Source organism: Falco rusticolus, chromosome 13, assembly GCF_015220075.1.
Source record: "Falco rusticolus isolate bFalRus1 chromosome 13, bFalRus1.pri, whole genome shotgun sequence".
Lineage (NCBI taxonomy): Eukaryota > Metazoa > Chordata > Aves > Falconiformes > Falconidae > Falco > Falco rusticolus.
The window spans coordinates 18,118,751-18,141,932 of NC_051199.1; the positions used below are offsets into that span (position 1 = coordinate 18,118,751).

At 46.5% G+C, this 23,182-nt stretch overlaps 1 protein-coding gene across 5 annotated transcripts in view; it reads right to left on the reverse strand.

Moving 5' to 3' along the window:
* Positions 1-23,182, reverse strand: part of LOC119156532 (LIM domain containing preferred translocation partner in lipoma) — a 356,284-nt gene that overhangs the window by 278,385 nt on the left and 54,717 nt on the right. For 4 of the 5 annotated variants that reach the window (XM_037406345.1, XM_037406344.1, XM_037406343.1 and 1 more), the window contains one exon: positions 3,964-4,063. The exons of the other annotated variant lie outside the window; for it this stretch is intronic. The gene's annotated coding sequence lies outside the window, so the exon portion shown is untranslated. The remainder of the gene's footprint in view (positions 1-3,963; positions 4,064-23,182) is intronic. 5 annotated transcript variants of the gene reach the window in all.

Consider the following 23,182-nt stretch of genomic DNA (forward strand, 5'->3'; position numbering starts at 1 on the left):
AGAAACAGAAGGCGGCTGTGACCAGTTTTCAGGCCTTCTGATTTAGTCATTAAAAAAGAAAAAAAATCCTACAACATTTCCTTCTTGTTTTTCTAAATAAAAAATAATGTATAGCCCTAACTTGATAATAAACATGCTCAAAAGCTGTCCTTAAGTAAAAGCTTTTGATAACAAATTGCCTGTGCTAACTGCTATTTTACTGTTGAATTTTTTATTGTTGCTTAAGCACTGCAATTATGCTAATAAGCCAGAGAGGATGGTACACTAAAGCATTGAATGTGACAGATATAATACTCAATAAAATGTTAATCTTACCTGAAAATTGGAATCAAACAGCCTTATTAGTATTTATGGATATGGCATCTCCAACATGTTTCTTAAGAGGAATATATATATGCAATAGATATTTCCAAATATACCCTGCTATTTCTCATGCCTCCATATGATTTAATTCAAGGTGGCTATTACCCCTGCTGCTAATTGCCAGTCCCTTTTAGAATAAGAAAAAAGAATGTTGGTGCCTGGGCCATGCAAAACTCCCTCATATTGGAGGGCTTTTCCCCTTGGTACCTTCCAGGTTGGCAGCTATCCATGGGGACGGGGACACTTCTCCCCAGCTCACAGCAGGGCCACCGGGCTTGTTAGGGTGCAGCAGCACACAACAAAGGCACTTCTCTGCCACCTTCAGTCACCTGGTTTTCCCATATCTTTGCTTGTATGTGCAAGGCAGGTAAATCCAGCAAAGGGTTAAGTCATTTACAGGCACTGGAGAAATGGCTTTTGGATTTTAAGATGGGAGTAAATGCTAATTTATTTATTTTATTTTGAAAGTTCTCAGACAATGCTGACAATGAACCAGACCCATCTGTTTTGCTGCAAATTACAGCATTGCAGAGTTGGACCCAGAGCCACTGGGCTGTCACAGGGGATCTGTCACTGAGGTGCCGCGTGACTTTCCACAAGTCACATTGCATTTTGCACTGTTATTTCACCACCCAGTCCCAGACTGCTTTCTCAATTGATGGCATAATTTTTTCAGGGAATGAGCTGCCTTTCACTACATGTAGCTTTTTGGGTGGTTTTTTTTTGCCAAACCTATGGGTCTCAGATGCAACCTTGGCGCTCTACTGCCATGCACTTTCCTATGGGTAAAGCAAGTAAGTTGTCTTTAACACCTTCACCTTCTCATCTATGAAAGGAGGAAAAAATAGCCTCTGAAGAGCCACATGCTTCTGACAAACTATATTTACATCCATGACCAGGCTCTATACAGAGACCATTTCTATACAACGAACAGGTGTGATTTTCCAGTGCTGCAGGTTAATGCTTAAATAGCAGCTGCTGGCTCCCAGCTTCACTCCTCATGCTGCTCTCACCCACAGAAGTCAATTCTGCTGACACAACAGCAGAAACATCGATAATCAGCATTATACTCTCTGACAGGCAAGCAAGATTCTTGCCACTAGACGCTGCAAGCCTCCTCGGTGGCAAGCATTAGGTGGGAGACATCTAGGAACTGTTTTGATGAACAGTCACATTGGGAAAACCCAACCAGCTGCCCACCAAAATCTGAGATTCCCAAAGTACTTAAAGATCACAACGAGCAACCCACAGGGCACTGCTCACCGGGATGTGTTAGGACTTTCTTAAGCAACACTTGCAATGCATGGTGGCTTGCACTCAGAGCGTAATGATGGAAACAGGTCTGCTTTGCAGGACACAGAGGTTAGAGCAGCTCTACAAAACCTCATTTGCAGGTGCAAGCAAGGAGTGCAGCATGGGGGGGGGGGGGAATTTTCAGTTGCAACACCAAAGAGAACTACTAGTTGACTGAGATCACACCTCAGAGCTGGGAGATGCACCCAGGGCTCCCTGCCCCAAGTCATCCCAGCACAAGGTACCAGACACCAAATCCTCAGGCGCAGCCAGCAAGTTCACCAGGCACACAGCTGCAGGGTGCTGCAGGACTCTAAGGCAATCGCCCCCATAAAGGTGGCAGAACTCATCTCTGCCATGTTAAGTGAGTTTTGTCATTATTTTCAACCCTGCAGGGAAATCTAAATTGAACTTTAACACATTGTTTTCTCTTGCTAAGCAGCAACACTTGAATGTTAACCCCGGTCCTGACAGGCACATTTATGGAGTATTCTTTGCAAGTAATCTTACCCTGACCAGTCCAAAAGGTCAGAATCATAAAAAAAACCAACAACAACAACAATAAAAAGGCTGGAAAACCATCACTGCATTGGCACAACCCCTCACCTTATTAACTGTCCTTGCAACAAGGTGAACTGCAAGGTCTTGAATTTATTTGATTGATTGAGATCAAAAGATCAGGGGGCACACAGTAAATTGTATCTTTCCATGAACGCATTTTGCTTTCAAGATTTGAGCAGATAGTTGCAGGAATTGAAAAGCTCAAGAGGAAAAAGGAAAAAAAAAAAAAAAAGAAAACCACAAAAAACATGTACAAAGGTGACTTCAGAAAGGCACCCCCTTTATTTGTCTCTTGACACCATCTGCATTTCTTAGAGCTATTTGAAAGTTTCTTCCACATTCCCAGACCCCTGGGACACACCAGCTTATCTCTGCTAAGCAGAAGGTGATAACAAACAGTAAGACACTCATATAACTCCAGGGGAGACATCAGTATTTGCTGACATTAAGGATGAAAGGTAAATATTAGAGAAACCAAATAAATCCCAAACAAAGTCCAACAGGAGGTTGAAGAATTTCCCACCAAATTTCAGGTGTCCTATGAGAAAGGACAGGTATCTCACTGTCCTTAATCGGACCAAGGAAGATGAAGCACCTGAGCCCCTCATGATGATGGCTCAGAGGCTGCCCGAGCCCAGGCTAGGTTTGTCAACTGCAGCTCCCAGGGGAACAAGGTAAAAGCAAGGGAACTAAATAAGCAGCCATCTTCAGGACATAATTTTGAGACTCAGATGGTGAGCCAGCATCTTTAAACACAGCCTGCTGTGTTTGCTGTCAAGACAGGACAAAGAAACATAATGGAGAACAGGAACAGAAGAACAAGAAAAGAAAAATGAAACTCCTCTCCGTTTCATCAGCCCCTGGAAAGAGAGAGGAAAAGTAATCATTTGGTTCCTCTCGCTGTGTTTCACATGATATTTGTATTTTGCTCAGTATACCTGTAGCATTGTGCTCTCACACCACAATAAAGCAGATGAGATTACCTATCTGTGTGTAAGAGTAAAGCCCTTACATGGATCACAGAAGAGACCTAAACTCCCAGGAACTTGCTACAAAGGAACCAGAATTGATACAACCTCCTGTTTTTATCACAAGTTTACATTACATGCCAACAACAGAGGATTAAACTCCCATTCCATAAGCTTACACTTCCCTCCAGAAGAACATCACCATTCCGGTAGCAAAGACACAGAGCACCAGAGTTAATTGATGTTGTATCAGCTCATCATCAGACCCAGCAGCTCCTTTTGCACAGATACACTGAGCTTTGCCTTTTATCTTACCAGTTTTAAATAAGGTTGTTAAGATTTTCACATACTCCCTGTTCCAACCATCAACAGGTTAGGAGGACTCTCCAAAAGTCATCTAGTCCATTTCTTCACCACATGGAAGGACTGGTTCTCCTAAAAGCAGGTCTCCTAAAGCTTTTTCCAACTTGTTCTTAAACCTTTCCAATGACTGAAACTGCCTAAGCTCCTCAGGCGACCTGCTCCATCGCTCAGCTATTAGTGCAGGAGATCATTTACTAATGTCTCATCTAAATTTCTCTTGCTGCAACTTAAGCTCATAATTTGTCCTATTTACAGTCGGCAGATTTACAGTTTATTCCCTCTCTTCATGACAAGTTCACTATTTCCAAAAATTTACAAGCTGAGGCACCAGTGTGGCTTGCCCTCTTTGCCATTCTGCTTCTGCTCAAAGCACATTCTTAATCTTGTGTCTCTGCACGTGAATTTCTTTTCTTACCCCGAGAGAACAGGCACCTAGGATATCACAAGGCTGTTTCAAGAGAAGACGCTCAAATCCAAAGGCTGATGCATTCAGGCACACCCAGTTATAAAGTACTCTGAAACAAGAAAAAGAAAAGATTTGCCTTTAGGATGGTAGGCAGAGGATCCAGTAGTGAGGAAAACCCAACAACTCTGACGTGCACTTTCTTCCACTCCATTATTTAACATTCAAACAGATCTTCAAAAGCAACATCGATGACTGTAGATACATCCTGCACCATTACTCAAACTTGGCCACATTTTCTCTGACAACCACCGTAGGGGTTTGATAAATCTGTGTTCTAGAAAACAAAGTGCTCACTGACTTTGCAGAAAGTTCTGCCAAGTTATAAGCAATACCCAGCACACATCAAAATCAGATGGCTCCGACTCCAAAGCTTTACTCACTGTGACAGAGGACAGATCTTAATGTTGCCACCCGTGACTTTATTTACAGAGTCACTGAAACCATCAGAGGCAAGACTTCCAGTCTACTCTGAGATCTGAGTGTGTATAATTATGGGATAGACCCAGAGGAAAAGTAGTCAGGTCTGGTGAAAGGTTGAGTAACTTTTGTGTTCACAACATAGTCCTTACCTCCTGATCTTCAGGACATTCTATCTAGCAAAAAGAAATCTTTCTCCTGAACCCAAGGGTTTGGTGACAATGAGGAAAGAACAAAGTAAAAATTTGCATGAGCAGTGTTTGGAAACACAGGGAAGAGCTCTGAATAACAAAACCATCCTAAATTTCATGAGCAGGAAGAAGCAACAAGGGAGAGCAGCAATAATACATTTGCCATCCTACTTCTGGAGGCACTCAGAAAAACAGAGCTAGACGGTAGCAGATAATTTGGCACAAGAGCATCTTTCACAAGTGGATCACCTTTTGCACCCCATCTTGTCTAAATTCCTGTCTTCCCTTAGCAGGGGCTGCTGCTAGCCCCAAAGGATCAAGTGGGTTTGTATCAAAGATGCCTTTTCCAAGGACAGAAGCCAAGAAACACTCAATTTGCCACCTGCTGTGAAGACAAGATGCCAGTTGCAATTAAGGATGTGCCAATGCAACAACTCAGTGTCTTCTCTCTTGCATGCACCTCCATCTGACTATACCTTTCACTACTGCACTTTGTCAATCTCCAAGTTTCCACTTGGGTTGTTTTGGTTTTTTTCCTTTGCAGCCCTTCTCAGCTGCTTTTGCTTTCCTTGATCATTTCCACTCTTACCAATGCCAACGCTTACAGCCAGCCCAACTGCTGTCAGCACAGGAAGGTGACGTGCTCCTATTTAGCACAGATTTGGTAACAGAATTGCTGTTTCCAAGGCTAAAGAGGAATACCTGCACCAATAACGTCCCTACAGCAGCACACAGTAGCTGAGGAGACTGAGCAATAAATGCCTGTTACTGAAGATTAAGAACTCAAAGTAATCTCACAATGTATGATGGCCAACTAGTAAGAGTTTAAATGCATGCTCATCTTTAAGGGTGAAAGTAGCTCCAAGGACTTCAGCAAGATTATCTACAGCATCAGACATGTTACCTCCCAAAATACCAGTGAGATAAGGATGTTTAGCAAGGGATAGAGATATGAGGAGTGCTTCCACCAAGAAAATGCACCCGTTTCTACAGCTGAATTATGACAGCTGTTGAAAACCATGGAGTAGCATTGAATGGCAGCCCAGGACAGGGAGCCAAAATGACTACCACATGCAATTGAAACTGCCAAGGGATTAAGTTAGGTCAAATGTAATTACACAAACTGGAACCTGGCCAGGGTACTGACTGGTTTAAGAAAATTAAAAGAGGTGTTCAGAAGTTTCAGAGATTGAGTCCTCCTCCTGTTAATTATTTGGTGAGTCAGTCACTGATGTCTCAGTACTCTGGGAGGCTGTCTGAAAAAGGGGAAAAAATGAGGCATAAACTTGAAAGGCATTAGAAGCGATTAGCAAAAGGCTTTGTTCTCCATGGCAATCCTTGCTGCACTAGTGCGTGAAAGCCTTTCATGTTCATGCTGAAAAGTGGCCTTAGTTCCTTTGATGCTTCTGGGAGGAAGCGTTTAAATTTACAAATATCCCGCTGTCAAAAGTTACAGACAACAGTCGAGGAACTTCTGCGTATCCCAGCCAGATCGTACGTAACTCTAAATCCAGCTCTCAGGCAGGCAGTGCTCCTGCTGAAGGGAGGAATGCAAACGACGACACATGGAAGCTCACTGAGACCTGGAGCAATGTCAACTCTACTTGCTAGTGGTGTATGAAAGCCAGGAGATGGGGAAAAGGAGGTTGCAACCATGTGGGACGGTGGCCTCCCCACCTTCATTCAGTTTTCAGAAGATGGAGAGCATGAAGGCAGGCAATGGTAAGGAGACCAGAAAGGATGCTTTGCGGTCTGGCAGCTAAGCATCGCTTTGAAAGATTAGATCCCATTTATGCCTCTGCCATAAACCACCCGAACGATAAGAGGGAAGTCATATATATCAAAATTTTCCCAGGTATTTATTGCTGTGCCTTTTCTGGCTAACTAAAGACACAGAAAGACCACATCCAGAAGAGACAAGAACTAGCAGTCACGGATTGCGATTCTCTGTTCAGTCTCTAATTGCAACTTGTACTATAACCATGTAGAGAGCTGCAAAACATGAAGTGTTCTGAAAAAAACAGGCCTTGTAAGTCTCAGTTTTGGCACCTGAAAGTAGTAGATGCCTCTGCTACCTCTGCATCTGAAAATCATCAGTAGAGATACACTCATTACTGTCTTTGAAGCAGTTGGATGCGACAGTAAAAGCAGTACATAATTGGAGATTAACCTTTTTGGGTAGCTTATTCAGTGAAATGTTCAGATGATGCACATTAAATAGACCAATTTTTTGACTAATGTGAAAAAACAGAAAGATTAAATAAATATCTTCTCAACAAGTGCCATACACCAGGCATACTGAGTGACATGGTTTCCTCTAGAAACGACAGCAGGTGAACACACAACTGAAGCCTCTGCCATATTGATTTCGTATACTTTTATTTTTTTCCTTTTCAGAAAAAAAGGAAGCCAAGGAAAAGGCAGACATTTCACAGCACAGATTGGTGCAATTTGTGCTAATGGCCTAAGCGTAGATGCAAGCAGCAGCTTGCTTCTCGTCATGTGGAACAGTCAACAGGGACAAGTTCTGGTGGGACAACTGCTACCACAGCATACCTTACCCCAGCCCAGCAACACCTCCCCCAACAGCTTCATAACAAGCAGGGCAAGAACTAAGAGCACAGGAGAAAGTCTATGCTGTCTTGCAAAATGGTGTGCAAAAACCAGGGGCAAGCAACTGTGGAAAAAGGGTGCAGGCTCTGTTGACCACATGCAAGCTGTCGCTCTTCCAAAATGTAGTCAAATGCTCTTCCAGATAGCAAACCCATAAATGCCCTAAATCCCTCATCTCTGGCACTCCTCTGACAAGGCAAGTCACTTCCTTGGAGTCCTTGGGCACCACTGAGATGGCAAGGACACAGACTTCTTTTATAAACAGGAGCAAAAGAGTACTGCAGTTCTTCCCATTCTTCCCAAACGCCTTCCAACCATCCCACTCCGAAGCATCTTTAGCTGGAAAGACCTGCAAAAAGAGGTTTTGACAGAAGCATAGACCTAGCATGGGAAACCAGAGCCAAACTGGTACAAGTCACAGAAGACTGTAAGCAGCAGTATTATAATGCTTTTTGAGTTTAAAATATTCAGCAAGGTCAACAAGGAGCATGTACTTATCCCCAGGCTTGTACATGCCCCAGGCTATATGCACCAACAGCGCTATGGCAAAGTCAGCCACCTCACCCATGCTGGGTCTCTGCAGCACAGCCACCAGCAGCTTCTGGCCCTAAGCACCCTAATTAGCAAAAGGTGGAGAAGATGCTTAACAACCACATCATTGCCTTGAACACTGCTCCTCAAGTTGGGATGAACAGCCATGCAGCACATCACCATTGCAAGCAGCACTCACCCTGCTCCTCAATGCATGCCATCACCAGAGCCACAAGCACAGGACTAATGCTATGCAGACCACAAAGAATATATTTTCCAGCATGACCACACACACCAGGCCAGCCCACACAGCAGAGGCTGTGGAGAACAGGGCAGCCTGAAGAGTTTCATGCCGAAGAGAGACCTGCTTCCGAGAACAGAAGGCGGCTGAGGTGGCTGGAGCGCGAGGGGGAAGGTCTCCCTGCGGCAGCAGCGGTGATTAACTGATACTGATAATGGCCTCTAGTGCCTGAAACAAAGCACAGGGAAACGGCATGGAAAGCACTAATGCCAAGCAGCAATATAGACAGTCCAGGCTGTTGCTCAAATAAGAAATTTTTCTCGCCTAGGTTACTTGTTTTTTAAAAAAAAACCAAACTTTCTGCATGCAGGGACATCCTGTTTGCTGTATTAAATTAAAGGGATGATTCAAGAGGGAACAGCTTTCGGCAGGCAGGGGGGGGGAAATCAATTTCAGGTTGCTACGGACAACTGGGCTGTCTCCTGTAAAAGTAAATCGGATTCAGCTCTACAAACCTGAAAGCTAAACATTCCCTGAAATACAACACACACACGCACTCTAAAAAATACATACAATGAAATACAGGCTTGTATCTCCCAGGTTTTTTTGCTGAACTAAGGACGTGCTCAAACCTGCTAATTACTGCAAAACACAGGACTAGAATTTCGGCTCAGCAGCAGCTTTCTGACTGCCAGTTCAAGGCTGACGGCTGCCTTACAGGGGAAAGATACTTAATGGCAAGGGTGGTATTTGGCAAAACAAACCAGAGCAGCGCCCAGATTCACCTCGCTCTGGGCTTGCAGTGGGAACTAACACAATGTTCTGCTGATCCAGGACTGCTGCAGAGCTCAGCTAGCAAGGGCCAGAGAAAGCTCAGCCCAGGGCTTTGAAGCATGTCCTAGCTGATACTGGATGGAGGCAGTTTTGATACTGGATGGAGGCAGTTTAACCCATCCGTGGTCGTTGACCAGCCTGAACAGAAACAACATTCTCCACCTGAGCAGCTGACCTGTGGTCACAGCAGTGGAATAGGAACCCCACATGGAGGGACCACTGGGGACAAGACGGTGGTTGTGGTCAGGCAGCTGCCCTCGCCCTATACCTTGCACTGGAATTATTTCAAAGCAGTTTTAGGCATCGCCCCCACTCCCTGCAGCAAGCAGAGACATGGGGGCACAGGATGCGATGTTCTCCTCCAGCACACCCTCCATCAGCAGCCCAGAGCAGCTCCCCCAGTCTTCACAGCCCCCTGAGCAAGGGCTGGGAGCAATGGCAGCCTTGGGAGCCTCACCACCCCTCTATGTTGGGCATGTTAATCCCTGCGGTCCTCAGGAGCCCGGAGGAACTGGGAGCTTGGGAGAGGCATTTAAGGAAGCAGAGGCACAGTTTGGCAAAGATCTGAAGCCACCAGCCAGGAGCTCCATCAAGGTTCTTGTGGGTTGGAAGAATACAAAATCAAGGGGCAGGGGGGAGCTGATGCCCCATGAAATAAGGGAATCAGGCAAGGTATGACTGTGCTCCACATGCGCAAGGACCCGCTGCGCCATAGCCTCCTGCGCGATGCGGGGCTGGAGCCACACAGCTAGTTATGTTGCTATAGTCACACCAAGCTCAGCACCAGCCATGCAGCATCCTTCTGCATCACGGACAGACCCAGAGGACGGACACGAGGCCATTACAGCACCTCACTGGGTTAAAACGAAGGGTAAGAGCTGGATGGCAAACTCCAACCCCCAGTCAGAGAGGCTGGAGCAGAGATGAGGCATCCGCTTCTGTACCCTTCCCCAATAGCTGTTAAGCAATCAAATAAATCCATCTAGATCAATCTCCCCATCAAGACAACAGGAAACATTCCCATCGCACAAAACCCTACGTCTTAATTTTATGGACCAGTTGATGGTTTTCCAATGAAATGTACCATTAAAATATAAGATTTTATTAGCAAAATCAATGATGTGCGCAAAGACAGTCCCTCATGGCTTTTTAAAAAAAAATCTATGAATAATTATAAAACTGATAGCAATAGAGAACATTGTGCAATTATTACAGCTGTTTTACAGGATTCTCTTAATAATGACAGCCCCTACTTCTGGTAAGACACCTTAAGGCAGTACCAGGAAAAAAAAAAAAAGAAAAAAAGAAAGCAACAGAGGCACAGCATTTCCCTGCACTTAGAGCATGCAAACACGCTGCCTGCTTTGTGTTTATTGAATTACCTTTCTTTTTACCCCCAGCAAGAAAGTAACTTTCTGGAAACAAAACCCCACAACATTTACAGAAATATTTACCAATCACCTGTCTCTTTCTCCTTTCCCACTAGTTCCAGCATTTTGTTGCATTAGAAAAGCAACTGGAGGAGATTGACTCCCATTGAAACCTAGAAGAAATGGAAGCAAGACACAGAGGCTGTGACCTTTCAGCACCCACAAAACTCATGATGGTCCTTAACCATGCACACAGGTCAGGTATCTGCAGCATCCAAAAACCCTCTGCAAGCAATATACTCACTGGGGGGACACAAGCAGAGTCCTGACACCCGTTTCTCCCACCAGGCTCAGTGGTTTCCCATCATGAGCAGCCACAATGCCCAACCCACAGCTAGGGCTTTGTGTTTCATCCAGCACCAGCTGTGGAGCTGGGGTGGCTGGTGCAGTTGGATCTCCCCACCTTCAGAAGGGAGGCAGATGCACAGAGGAGCCCATCTGCAAGTCCAGCACCCTAAGCACTCACTGTGCTCACCTCTAACGGAATGCTATGAGCATGCCCAATCCGCCCAGCTTGCCAGTCTCCTATTCTCAACTGGTAGCCATTTTCCATATCAATACCATCATAAAGAGCTCAGATAGTCAAAACATCGAGGCACCCCAAATCCAACTGCCAAGCCAACTGCCCAGCTTCTCAGGGAGCTCTGGCTAACATGTACGGGACATTGTTAAGTCCCATTTATTGTAAAGCCCTCAAGAATAGACCTATGTGAAGTGTTGCCAAAAAAACCCACCTGCCAGTTCTACCCAAAATGTTTTGCCAAGCAGCCATAGCTATCTATTCACAAAAGCCTAAGGTCCACTCAGAGGACAAAAATAAAGTCTACTCCACCTGGCTTTAAACAACCTCCGGATGCATGTGGGGATAGATGAGGAAAAAGTAACAAGAATACTCAACAGATGTTTTCATTAGCATAGATTTGCCATTCATTTCCCTTTCTTCTACCATCAAACTCCTCTATTATCCTCGCTGGATAATTTACAATGCTTGTTGCAAAGTACAATCGCTAAGAACAGAGACAGCACGCACTTGATAATGTAGAAGTTCAAAGAGCTGCGCCACGCATGACCTGCAAGCAGATTGTTGCTATTTCCTTGCATGTGTAAAAGGGCTTTGCCTTCATGCAATGCTGGAACCTGTCATCATGAAACACCCTCCTATTACAACATGGCCCAGAGGAGCTACTATTTTGGGTCCTAATAATGCGCTTGGTTTTACAGGAAAGCAAGAAGGCAAGTAGCACAGAACAACTCAGCTGTCAAGTAAAGAAACAGATGGGATCCTCACACAGCTACACAGATTGCCTTAGTCAAGTGCTGTCACAGCCCATCCTCGAGACGCGAAAGCATGGTGCAGGAGCTAGATGAAAGGAGCTTGTGAAATTAAGTAGCATCATCACCTCCACAAGGCCTGTGAAGAGACAAGAGAACTGCTTTCCAGGCACTCTGATCCCAAGGCAATAAAACATGACTCAAAGTTGTTAAGCTGTTTTTTCCCCTACTAAAAAAGCCTTTTGGCTGAATGACAATTGCCCAGCTCTCCCACCTCTCTGGCCTCACGAAACACTGAGAGCATCCACAGAAAGATGCAGCAGGAAGCACCGGTCACATCTGTGATCTGGGAACGGCTCTCCCTTCAGAAGCACGCGCAAACAAGGCTGGCTGGAGGCATCCCTGAGCACAGCCCCAGGTGCTGGCAGGCAGGCTGGCCACCCGTGCGCAGGCAGCACTGTGATTCACTCCACTGTGGCTTCCAGTCCACAATTTGGCTTTCAAGCAGTCTAGGAACCCACAACACCTGCCATGGTGGCTCAGCTCCCATGTCGTTGAAGAAGGCACCTTTGCACACCGTGAGCCAGTGGCAAACCACGAGAGGTGATGGACTGGACTGGCCTGACCTTCCTCATCCAAACTCTTGATAACATGCTACACCCCAGTTAACAAATCAGTGCTTCAGAAACCCAAGCCCACTTGGTGATATCAAGGCCCATACCTAATAAACACAGGGCCTGTGCTTTGTACCTACAGTACGAGCTTGGATTAGAGCAGCCCTGAGCGCAGCCAGCCATTCATGCCCATAGTTATTCAAGCAACGAAGGCTGCACGCAGAGGGAAGGCTGAGGCCAGATTATGAATGAAGCACCAGGATCGATTCCCTCCACCTCCCACTAACTGGAAGATGCTATTCAAGGAAAATATAATTTAAAGGCAGAGGCTAATGATGAATCAGATTGATTTTTCGGACAAGAAAGTAGATGTAATTGCTGTCTACCTGCTTGCAGCTTGCCAAGTCATAGCGCATTTCAGGACAACGAGATCTCTCCCCTTCCTCATCTCAGCTCCTTTCCCTCCTGTCCCCCCACCAAAGCAAGAAAATAAAAGAAATTCCTTTATACAAGACAATTAAGTGTTCCCTCTCCCTGCTAAGCAGTACAGAGCCTTAATTAATGGATGCGCAGAGGGTCCACTTTCTGTGTAAAAGCAAATTCCGAGCTTGCAGCTGGGAGGAATGCATCGTATGTCTGGTATTCATGCTGCGCCCTCTTTTCCTCTTCCTTTTTTTGGCCGTATAAGGAGCTAAGCACAGCAGGCTGGGCTGGGGAGTGCAGTGCTGCGTGCTCAGCACCATTAGACTTCCAACTTTGTTTGTCTTTACTGGAAATCCAATCAATCCATCTAGGAAAAAGGCTAGTGCACACACCACAGAGTGTCAGGCTCAGAAATCATGCTCCTGAGACACAGGATAAAAAGCAAGCTGAACTAGACCAACCCAGCAAGTGCAGAGATGCATTCACATGTATGGATGCACAGGCAAGAATTTTCTTAATTGCATCGGAAGGAAGCAGGGTGCTAACTTAAAAACTCAGGACTATTGCAGCTACAGCCCCAAAGGGTTGTTTCTCAGGTTAGCAGCACTCAAGTCGTACCTGAACAGGAAAGAAAAGGCAACCTGGCCTTCAGTGCGTGTACCTGGGGCTGGGACGATTACATAGCCTTGTCCACAGAGAAATACATCCTCTCTAACACACACAGGTTATAAACAAGAGTGTGGGACCATGCTTTAGAGATGCAAATCGCTGGGAATTTTTCCTGAAGTCCAGATCTCTAAGTTCAAGTCTATTGCAGCAATTTCAGCAGCAGACAGGGATTTCCATATCCCCAGTACAATTACGATATTACATTCTAAAAAAAACAAAACCTTTTTTGCCATTGCTTCTTCTGTAAACAACAGACAATCCCAGTGGGCACCCAGGACTTTGCAGGAGCAAAAAGAAGGAAAGACATACTCCTCTGCCAAAGGCAGGAAATCCTGGATCACAGATACCAAGGAAAAAACTGCATCAACTCACCTTTCTCAGCCCTGTTTGGTATCAGAAGAGCAGCTCTCATGTCATCCCACAGGACTGTGGTGATGAAAACAACAGGGATGGGGAGACAAACGTGGGATCGATCACCATGGAAGCATGACAAACAACCTTGGGAAAGAAGGAAGCCCACAGACACACTGCCAGTGTCCAGAGTGTCTCCAGTTCAGTCCTGGTTTTCCTCCCATAGAGGAGACCTGAAAAGATCTGCACAACCATCTATGCTGTTCCTTACCCTCAGCTACTTCAGAGCAATGTGCTTCTGCCTGCTTTCCTCAGCCAGGCGTCAGGGTCCCAGGCGAGGCTACAATACAGCTGGCCAGGAAGAAGATGGGGAACCTTAAAGACATCAGCAACTGGGCCCACTTCCCCAGGGGTGTTGCCTTTGACCCAGGCTGGTTTTTGATGCCTTGAAGGATGACGCACGTTCATGGTCTTCTGCCCCAGATACCATCTCATTCCAGTGTCCAAAACATAAAGATTGACTTAATCCTGAGGCAGAAGGTCTAATATTGCTCCCAATTTTATTTTGTTCTTTCACCAGTAGTTGTTAGCACTGAAATAAGTCTTCACACACACAGAAGCATCCAGTCTGCCTTTGGATCTTAGGTCACTGGCCTCAAGGGCCTCCTCTAGTAACAAGCCCCATGCTCCGCGGAAATTGCATGTTGGGCGACAGAGTTGTTTGGTGGTGGGTTTTTTTGTATCAGCTTCAAGGTTCTCATCTTTCAGCTTTGACTGACCATTGTACATGTCTGTGTATTGGGACAAGAAGAACAGACAGATCAAAGCTGCCTCTCTGCTTACAGACATCTATCTGTGCTTCAAAGAGGATGATCCCAATGCTTTCAGTCTGTCCCTCTGCAAACACATTTAGGGGGCAGGACACTGCCTGGGCAGAAGCAGGACGTTCACCAGCTAGCTTCCCTCTACGGAGGCTGACGTGTGCTGCCCTGACGGACGACAACACCAACCATCAGAATGTCTGACACTTGGCCCCAGGACAACAGCAGCTGGCAGCAGCTCATGAGCAACCCGAACCCACCCAACCACTCTGTCTTGTCCTCCCACCACTGCCAAGCACCTTGAGCTCCATCCCGTCTCCAGCAGCAGCACCTTCGGGTTGTGGTTCCCCATTGCCACCCTCTCCTTGGAGGCCCAGTCCCACCTCCTGCAGCTGCCTGCTCCCAGCCCTCCACCTGCACAAAGTTGGATGCCTTGGGGAACAGGGAGGACAGTGGCCAGAAACCTCTTCATGACATCCAAAGACAGTCTTCAACGTTCACCTGTTGTATTCAGACAGCCAGGGACGCCTTGAAGCACCCAGTGAATTGACTTGAAGACACACAGCTGAAACTCAGCTTGGGAAGGGGAAGATTTCTAGCCTCATTAATAGCAGCCTGAAATTAAAAGCAGAGCTTGTATTACAGCTGCAATTCCAGCTACCCTGCTGCTTGTGTTAACAGTGTGGCTTTATTATGGTCAGGGATTAAAAACAGCTCCAACAATTAAAGGAGGGAAAAAAGAAAAAAAGAAAAAACCAACAAAAATCAGTAAAATAAAAAAATTCCTGTGGGCTGGAATGATTAGCAAAAAAAAGTTGTGTGCCATGAGGAGCAAGAGTGAATGCTTCCTTCCCCGCTGCCAACTGGCCCACACATGCCTCCCACCAAGTGTATTTGTCCCCCACCCGCAGGAAGCCACCCAGTGCCCTATGGCTCAGCACCAGCCACTGTCAGTCCCCTGCGAGATGTCACCTCCAGCCCCAGAGTAGGTCCTCTGCAACCATCCTGCTCCAAGTAGACTGCTTGGAAACCTTCCTTCCTCCTGCTGCCTAAATGTTACGGCACTGGGGGGTGGGGGGGTGGAAGAAAAGAAAAAAAGTCTTGCAATGAATGACTAATATGCCTGGAACTTCTCAGGAGGTACCGGTCCTCACCAAGCAGCCAGACGAGGTGGAGGGATGAGAGGTGGGGAGGACCCACGTGGCTGCTCACACAAGCAGAGCAGACGCGTGCCCACGTTTCTGGGAGGTGAGCTGGTTGCCCAATGGTTCCTGGAAAGGCAGGTGCCCTGTGTGCCCCGACTGCTGCCCGCAGCAGCCCCACCGCCAGCCGGGTGAGGAGCCCGTGGGAAGCCTCAGTTTGCCACGTCTCAGTACAACAGTTGTTGCCTTTGAGGGCTTGGTCAATAATACTAGGGTTCAAACCGACTTTCTCTTCTATATAAGAATTAAAAGCGATAAGTTAATGAGAAAGAAGAAAACTGTCTCCCTTCTCCCCTTTTCCCCGCTTCCTGATACAGAACATGTTCCTCTTTCTTTTCAAGCACCAGCAGCTCACCAAGAGGGCCAAATCTATGCAGCCAAACTATCGACTTGGCACAGGTTTGGCCACCAGGTGGGCTGCAAGCCTAGCCCTTCCCAAGGGGAGAGACCCCCGGACCTCCACAGGAACAGCTACAGGGACCAGGGGCTATGTAGGGACCTCAAAAGCCCTGGGAAGCAGCTTGCAAAACTCCTGTGTCAGCAGAAAGGAAAATAAATTAAAAACAAAGAATCACCTCCATGCATGCACGTGAGTGAACAAACAGAATGGGAGCAGGCAAAACAGACATTCAGAGCTGTTTTCTCTAGGTCTCCAAGGATAAGTGATTCTTCACACCCCAAAATCCTGAGGAGGGGTAGCCCCCAGCCCAGGGAGGGGGGCCATGAGGAGCCACCTGCCCTGATGCCTGTGCAGGACCCCCCACCAGGACTCACTGCTCCCCTCCGGGTTTGGGCAGCACAGGGGCAGGGTGTCCACATTCAGCAAGGAAGGGATGATGTTTCACTCTGCGTTTTTACCATCACTGCCATGAAAATCGCCATGATTTTAAACTTGGCACCTTTCATATCCATCAAGATGGGATAAAAACTAAAGGTGACATTTCCAGGGAAATCACCTATATTCACTGCAAAGCTACTGAGGACCACAAGTCCCTTAAGGGCCAAAAATATCACACACAAGGTTTACACTCTCTTTTTCTCAACAGTGTTTCTCCTCTCTGCCCTCACAGGTTTGTACCCCAGTTGCTCAGAAGCTTTGGAGTTCAGGACTTCTTTTATTTTTTTATTTCACTGTTGCTTCTGCCTTTGAACAAAAACAAAAAGCAAGCGCAGCCACAGCACTGCGGGAAAGCAAACTCTCCTCTTGGCCAAACACAGCCACACCTACAGCTCTTGCACCACTGCGGAAGGCCTAGTCTTCAAAATCAACCCCAACCTGGCCCATCAGCCAAAGCCACCTTTCTTTGCACTATATGGATATAATCTTGAGGACCAGAGGACATCCACAGGGATATGTTCTCGGCAACAAATTCCTGCAGCTACCACAGAGCTCCAGAGCCAACCTCCCTACACAATGGTGGTCATCTGCACCCAAGACAACAAACCCAGATTCCTCCAGTGTTTCCCATGGGGACACACAGGACAAATTTTGTCTTCATGGCCACATTGCCCCAGCTGTAAAAGCAATACTGGGAGCACCCAACAGAACTGAGCCCTGTTCTTGCTCTGGGACGCAGGCAGAATTGTTTTCCATAAGAGATTGAGGCTCACTTAACAGGGACGTGACTATTAGTTGAACGAAAAAGTCTTTGCCATTTTTGGAGACAGAACAGTGGATTCGGGTAAATTCTTGCTGCTGTAATGAGTGATGATGATGCCTGACCAAAATGAAGAAGATCCGTCATTATATGACAATGCATGTGTCTAGACAGCTGCTCTCAAAAGACTGCCAGAAACATTTTACACTGCTCGTTTTTATAAGCTCAGAAACTCCAAGCCAGGCTGTGCAAACCCTTTATAATTCCCTTCACTGTAGGGCTATGAAGGGCTTCAATAGAATTGTACTTGAAGCCGTGTCTGCAAAAATATCACAGCTAAGGTGGCAAGTCCCCAGTAACCACACAGCTGTCTGCACCATGTCCAGGGCTGGTTTGATAGCATAAGAAAACCAAAACCTCCTTTCTTTTTCCCAGCAGAAGTCTCCAGTATTTCGAAAACATTTAAATTAAAACTAATAAACCCCACAATACATTTCTTTCTCAGACACCAGAGCACTTTCTAAATACCAAGGTGACTACAACCAAAAGTCACCGCGGCTTAACAAATTTGGGTGAACTGACTTCTCGGTGGTTTCAAGTAGAGGGCTTTGCCTTGCATTTGCAGCGGGCTCAGAGCACACAGTTGCCACAACTCAGCCAACATTCAGCTGTGATAACAAACCAACTCCCTGCAGTCTCACAGCCCCACAAAGGGAAGCATTATCCCCACTTTCCAGACAGGAGAAATGTAAAGACCAAGAGCAACAAAAAAAACCCCAAACATAAAAAAACCACCCCCAACCAAAAAAAACCTACACCAACCCAAGAGGTGAAATTTGAAGCTGCACTGCCTGTCACACTCACTCCTGGACGGAATCCTCTCTCACCCCGCAATTTGTCACCCTCTGTCACAGTTTTTTGGGTGCAAGTCATGTCCATCCCTGCAAAGGCAGATGGGGACCAACCCTATAGCTGGTGTCAAGTTGGGCTGCTCCTTCTCTTAAGAAAAACTGTGCTTCCATCTAGCAGAAGAATCCCCATGTGCTCAGACACCCCAAATGGCCAAAATCAGGCAAGTGCTGAGCCCTGCCTTCCCTGAAGAGACTTTACCAATAAACACCTGAGCAAAATCATGATGGGCCACCCGCATATACTCTTCCAAAAATGCATTCGGTTCAAACCCACTCCTCCTCCCTCGTCTCCTCTGACAGACACCCATATTACTCCATTAATAGTTGAGGTGCTGCTGACACCCTGAGCAGGACAGTGATCCCCTTTCAGTGCTTCAAAGTCTCAGTGAAATAACCAGCTGCAGCTCAGGGTGGATATCAACACTGGGACCAGCTCGCATGAACTACAATTGCTCTAGAATTTCCTTTAGAGCATTATTGGAATCTACTGTGTTAAACATGCTAATATATGGAACTTACTAAAGACTTAAATTTGATACCTATACAATGCAAGAACACGTTCATTACAAATGTCATAACACACCTACAATAAACTACTGCATTTCCAGAGAAGGAAATCTAGGCACCTGTAACAGCTGTGGGTTGTCAGAGAGACAAAGTACTACAGTCAAGGAAAGAACACTGGTTTGCCCCATTTTCCAGCCTCTCACAGACACGTGCTCCCAAGAACCCAAGTCTTACCTCATTAAATGAGAAATCAGCTTCTGGGGTGACACCTCGAGCTCTGGGTTTTGTTCCCATTGTAGCACGTGTAAGCCATGAGGAGCTAAGGGGACCTGTGAGCTGCTGCTTCTCAGAGAGACTGGACACACCTGAACAACAGCTCTCAGTAGTTCAAAGCTGGCACCTTCCAGTTTCTGCCAGTTTCCTTAGTTCCCAAAAGACAGCCTATGGTTCTCCTAGACTGACAAGTCTACTTTTGCACTAGTCCTCTGATAAAAACAAATGGATGTTTGGGAACATGCATCAGTAGAGATAGGAGATGTCAGTATTGTGCATACAAGCCTTCGGCACCACAGCATGCGTGGAGATGAAAGCCCCGAGGATCCTGTCCTCCTTTTGCTAAAGTACCATTTGTGTTAGTGGGACTTCAAATGGATTTTAAACATCAGCTGACAACTTTCATCAGTAAAGGGGGCCATCCAAGCACCTTCACAGCAGCAAACCTCCTCCTTAGGGTGACCTGAAGTTAGAAGGTTTTGCTTGGGCCAACACTGGTGAGAGGACTTGATCAGAAAAGCACCCAACGTCACTGCTGGCCTTGGCAAGGTCTGGTATACTACAGTAAGGACTAGAAAGAGGATCTGCCTAGTCTGGAGGCCAGAGGTCCAAAAGGCAAGCCAAAAAGTAACTTGTTCCCTTTCCTAACAAACTGTGTTTTCAGCTGGAAGTCGCTTGGCAGCCTTCCTACCAGAGGATGCAGCAGGTCAAGACAAGGGTTCATTCCCGGCCAGGCCGAGCGGGGACACGAAACACAAGAACAGACAGCATTTTGCAAACATGGGCTGAAACACCAGGAGGACTGCATCTGCTGGGCTGTCCTCAGACAGCAAGAGACGCTGCTGGCCAGGGCTACTGGGCTCTGGGAAGCATTGACCTGCAGTAGAACAAGGATGGGGTAAGTACCAAGGCACACAGAAAAGTAGCCAAGGCAAGTCTTCAGGCACCCAGCTGCACTGTGAACACCTTTGGTTTCTTGTTTCTGTAAAAATCAAATGTGGTGGCACTCTGTAAGAAAAATGTCACTTAAACTCCTTATTAAAGGTAATTTCTTCTCCCACCCCTTTTCATTAGCAACACTGAAGCCTTCGTCAAATGATCCTGTTATTTCCAGGCAAAACGTTAGTCTTCTTATGAAGAACCTATACATTAGCACTGTCTGCTGTTAAATATGTGAAAACTTCTACCAAAAAATAAATTCAGAAGCAGAGCGTCCCATCTACCTCAACAGGAACTGACCTTAGAAAAAACTCACACACAGGGAAACCCATAAGTGCTTGGGGAACAATGCTTACAAGGCGAAAAGTTGCAGCAGCAACCACCTTACTTTTCCCCTTCTAGGCAGTAGCTTTCCATTTAAATATTATACAATACACCTGCTTATTATTCCTATTATACAGCATTGCACTCAAAACCATGCTGCAAGCATCCCACTCATCACAAAAAGACTTCAGGAAGGAAAAAAAAAATACATTAAAGGAAAGTAATCTATAGTAGCACATTACACGGCACCAATTGCAAGCAGGCTGTCATTCTGATCGCACCAGACGGCATTTCAACTCCAACAGTATTCTTCAGTGAAACATCCTTGTTATGGCATTATCCTTGCTACGCAGAGCCCTTTTGAAATGAATGGTACAAATTCTCTTAGTCGTTTCAAAAGGCCTGTGCTGCTCAAAGAACCTGAACTTTTCACATCATCTTTTCCAATAACTTGCAAAGCAGTAAGGCCAAAGCAGGCCATCTTTAAGGAAAGAATTAAAAATAAATAAATCAGCACCTGTCTTCGGAAGGAACTGCAGAACAGGGCTGTGAATCCCAACTCAAGGGAGCATTATGTGCCTTTCCAGATCCAGGCCGACTCAGAAAATCACGTAAGTACATGATTAACTTTAATATGCGCTTAAGTTGCTTTGACTTCCGTAGGACTTAAGCATATACTTACATGCCCTCCTGTACAGAAATACTTTCTTAAACCAGATCCTGTTTTGCAACAATGCTGCATACACACACGCGCACATGCAGCTCATGCCTTCTGGAAAGCTCTGGCTCCCCAGCCTAGCTGCACACCAGCCTGCCTTAATTTTGTGCCCACCGATGGACCAAATTGTTTCACCCAGAGCTTTTAAATAACCACCCTGAGGTTTGGCAGTGCTTTATCTAGGACAGGGACTTTATGAAGGGTCAGCTCTAGGTTTCAGACTTTGTAAGTGATGCAAAGGCTGAGGAGAGACACTACAACACACTGGAGCTGCAGATCTGTCCAAGAAGAGATCTCCCTTGGCCCAGTTACATCTGCTCTGGACCACACTGGACCAGCCCTGGCCTGTGCACACACAGCAGGTACCGGGAATACCTTTCACTGGTCCCTTCTGAGTCACCACTTTGCCTGGTGGGGTATGGGTTATGGCTTAAAACACCACAGGGTTTTGTCCACATGTACAAAGATGTACAGATCCAAAACAAGAAGCCTCTCAGCTTCAAATGGGACATCACACTTCAATACCTCTCCATGCTACCCATGAGGAAGCCAGTGATTTCCTCCCAGTCTTCCATCACATTTCTTCACAGGGCATCTGCAACCTCTAATCTTCCACATCATTTCTGGTCTCAGATGCCTAGGTTCTTCTGGGGCCCAGGAAAGCAATATAAAGTAGACACCAAAAAAACAGGTGTATCAGGACTCCACCGGCATTCCTTTCCTCCCAGGACACTCCATGACAAACCAAACAAGGTCTTGGATTTCCAAGCCAGACATTCCCATTTCACTGTGCCACGGAACAGAAGGGTTACGGTGCATGCTACAACCAACCGCTCACAAGGGACCACAGTTACTGGCCCACATGATGCTCTCAGACACCACCATGCAACCCAGCATATCCCCGCTCCATGGCACCTAGTGCAGCGTTGTCTCACATAGGCAACCGCAGAGCCACAAGCAAGGAAGGATGCAAAAGAGATAGAAAGCATTCTTTAGGCCTGCCCTAAAGAATGTAGACCTTCAGCAAGGTGCGCTGAAGGACTACAGTAATGACCAAAAGACATCTGACCCAGCCCTATCACCAAGGAGGTCTCATGTTCCACAACAGAACCTCAGCCAAAAAAAGTACCTTTGCCCAATCCCTCCCCTCACTGGCTACTCTCTATTACAGTTAATTGCAAGCACATCCTTCCTACGGCTTGTCTGACAGGAGAGAACTTTTACTATATAGGGGCTTGGTTTTCCCATTTTGCCCATTCTTAAGGCAATGCAATAAATTATTATTATATATGTTGGCTTTGCAAACAACTGAAGCTCCATGCTGAGTGCCTGCGTGGGGACATGCTGTTTCTCAGTGTGATCTGAAATAGCCAAGATATTAAATCCCACAAAAAAACCTGAGTTTCTAATGCAAGAATTGATGGGCCAGATGTTGACACTAATGATTATTTTGCTAGCCCGCGGCAGAGCCCAAACCCCTCTACGTTAGAGGGCCTCACCCTTTCCCTGTTCCTTAGTGACCCACATCACAGTCTAGCTGCTCCCACAACCCACCCACCCCTTGGGATACTCACGCAGAAGAGTGATGCACACTATCCCTTTCAAGCCCTGGCCCTTCCCCTGCATTAATCATCACTCCCAAAGCACACAGATAAGGGATCAACAAGCTCTTCAGTGCTGAAGGTGGCATGGGAGAAGAAACACTTCACAGTAAGACATCAGCTGCTGCCTCCAAGTTTTGGATACCACCAGCTCAATGGCTTCCACACAACCCTCCGTTCTGGGAAGCCCCAACCGAACAAAAGCTGAAAGGATCAGGACAGCAAACCACACACTCCCAGTGTGCCTACGGCTCCTCTGCACCTGGGATTGGTGTCCCATTCAGACCCACACTGGCCTTTTGAAACAGCTTATCAACATTGTAAAACAGGCTCCAGGAGCAACGGAGGTGCCTGGCCCATCAGCTTTGTGCCTAAAGCCAAGACCAAAGGCACTGCTCACCAGGGCTGCTGCACGGAGGGCACCCAGCGACATTGCTCCCTGCTGCAACACAACTTCAGGGCTTTCCCCCCCTGCTCCGGGACCTCCTGAATGCTGCACAATGGGATCCTGCATCTCCAGACTCACAGAGCCAGGGAGAAGTCCCAGCCTGCACTCCCACCCTTCCCCTCGCAAAAAACACAGATGTCAAAATATCTGCTGATCAGACAAATTACAGAAGCAATTAGCACATATCGATGGCAGGGAGAAGGTGAGCTATCGCCACAAGCCCGCCCTGGGGAAGTGCAG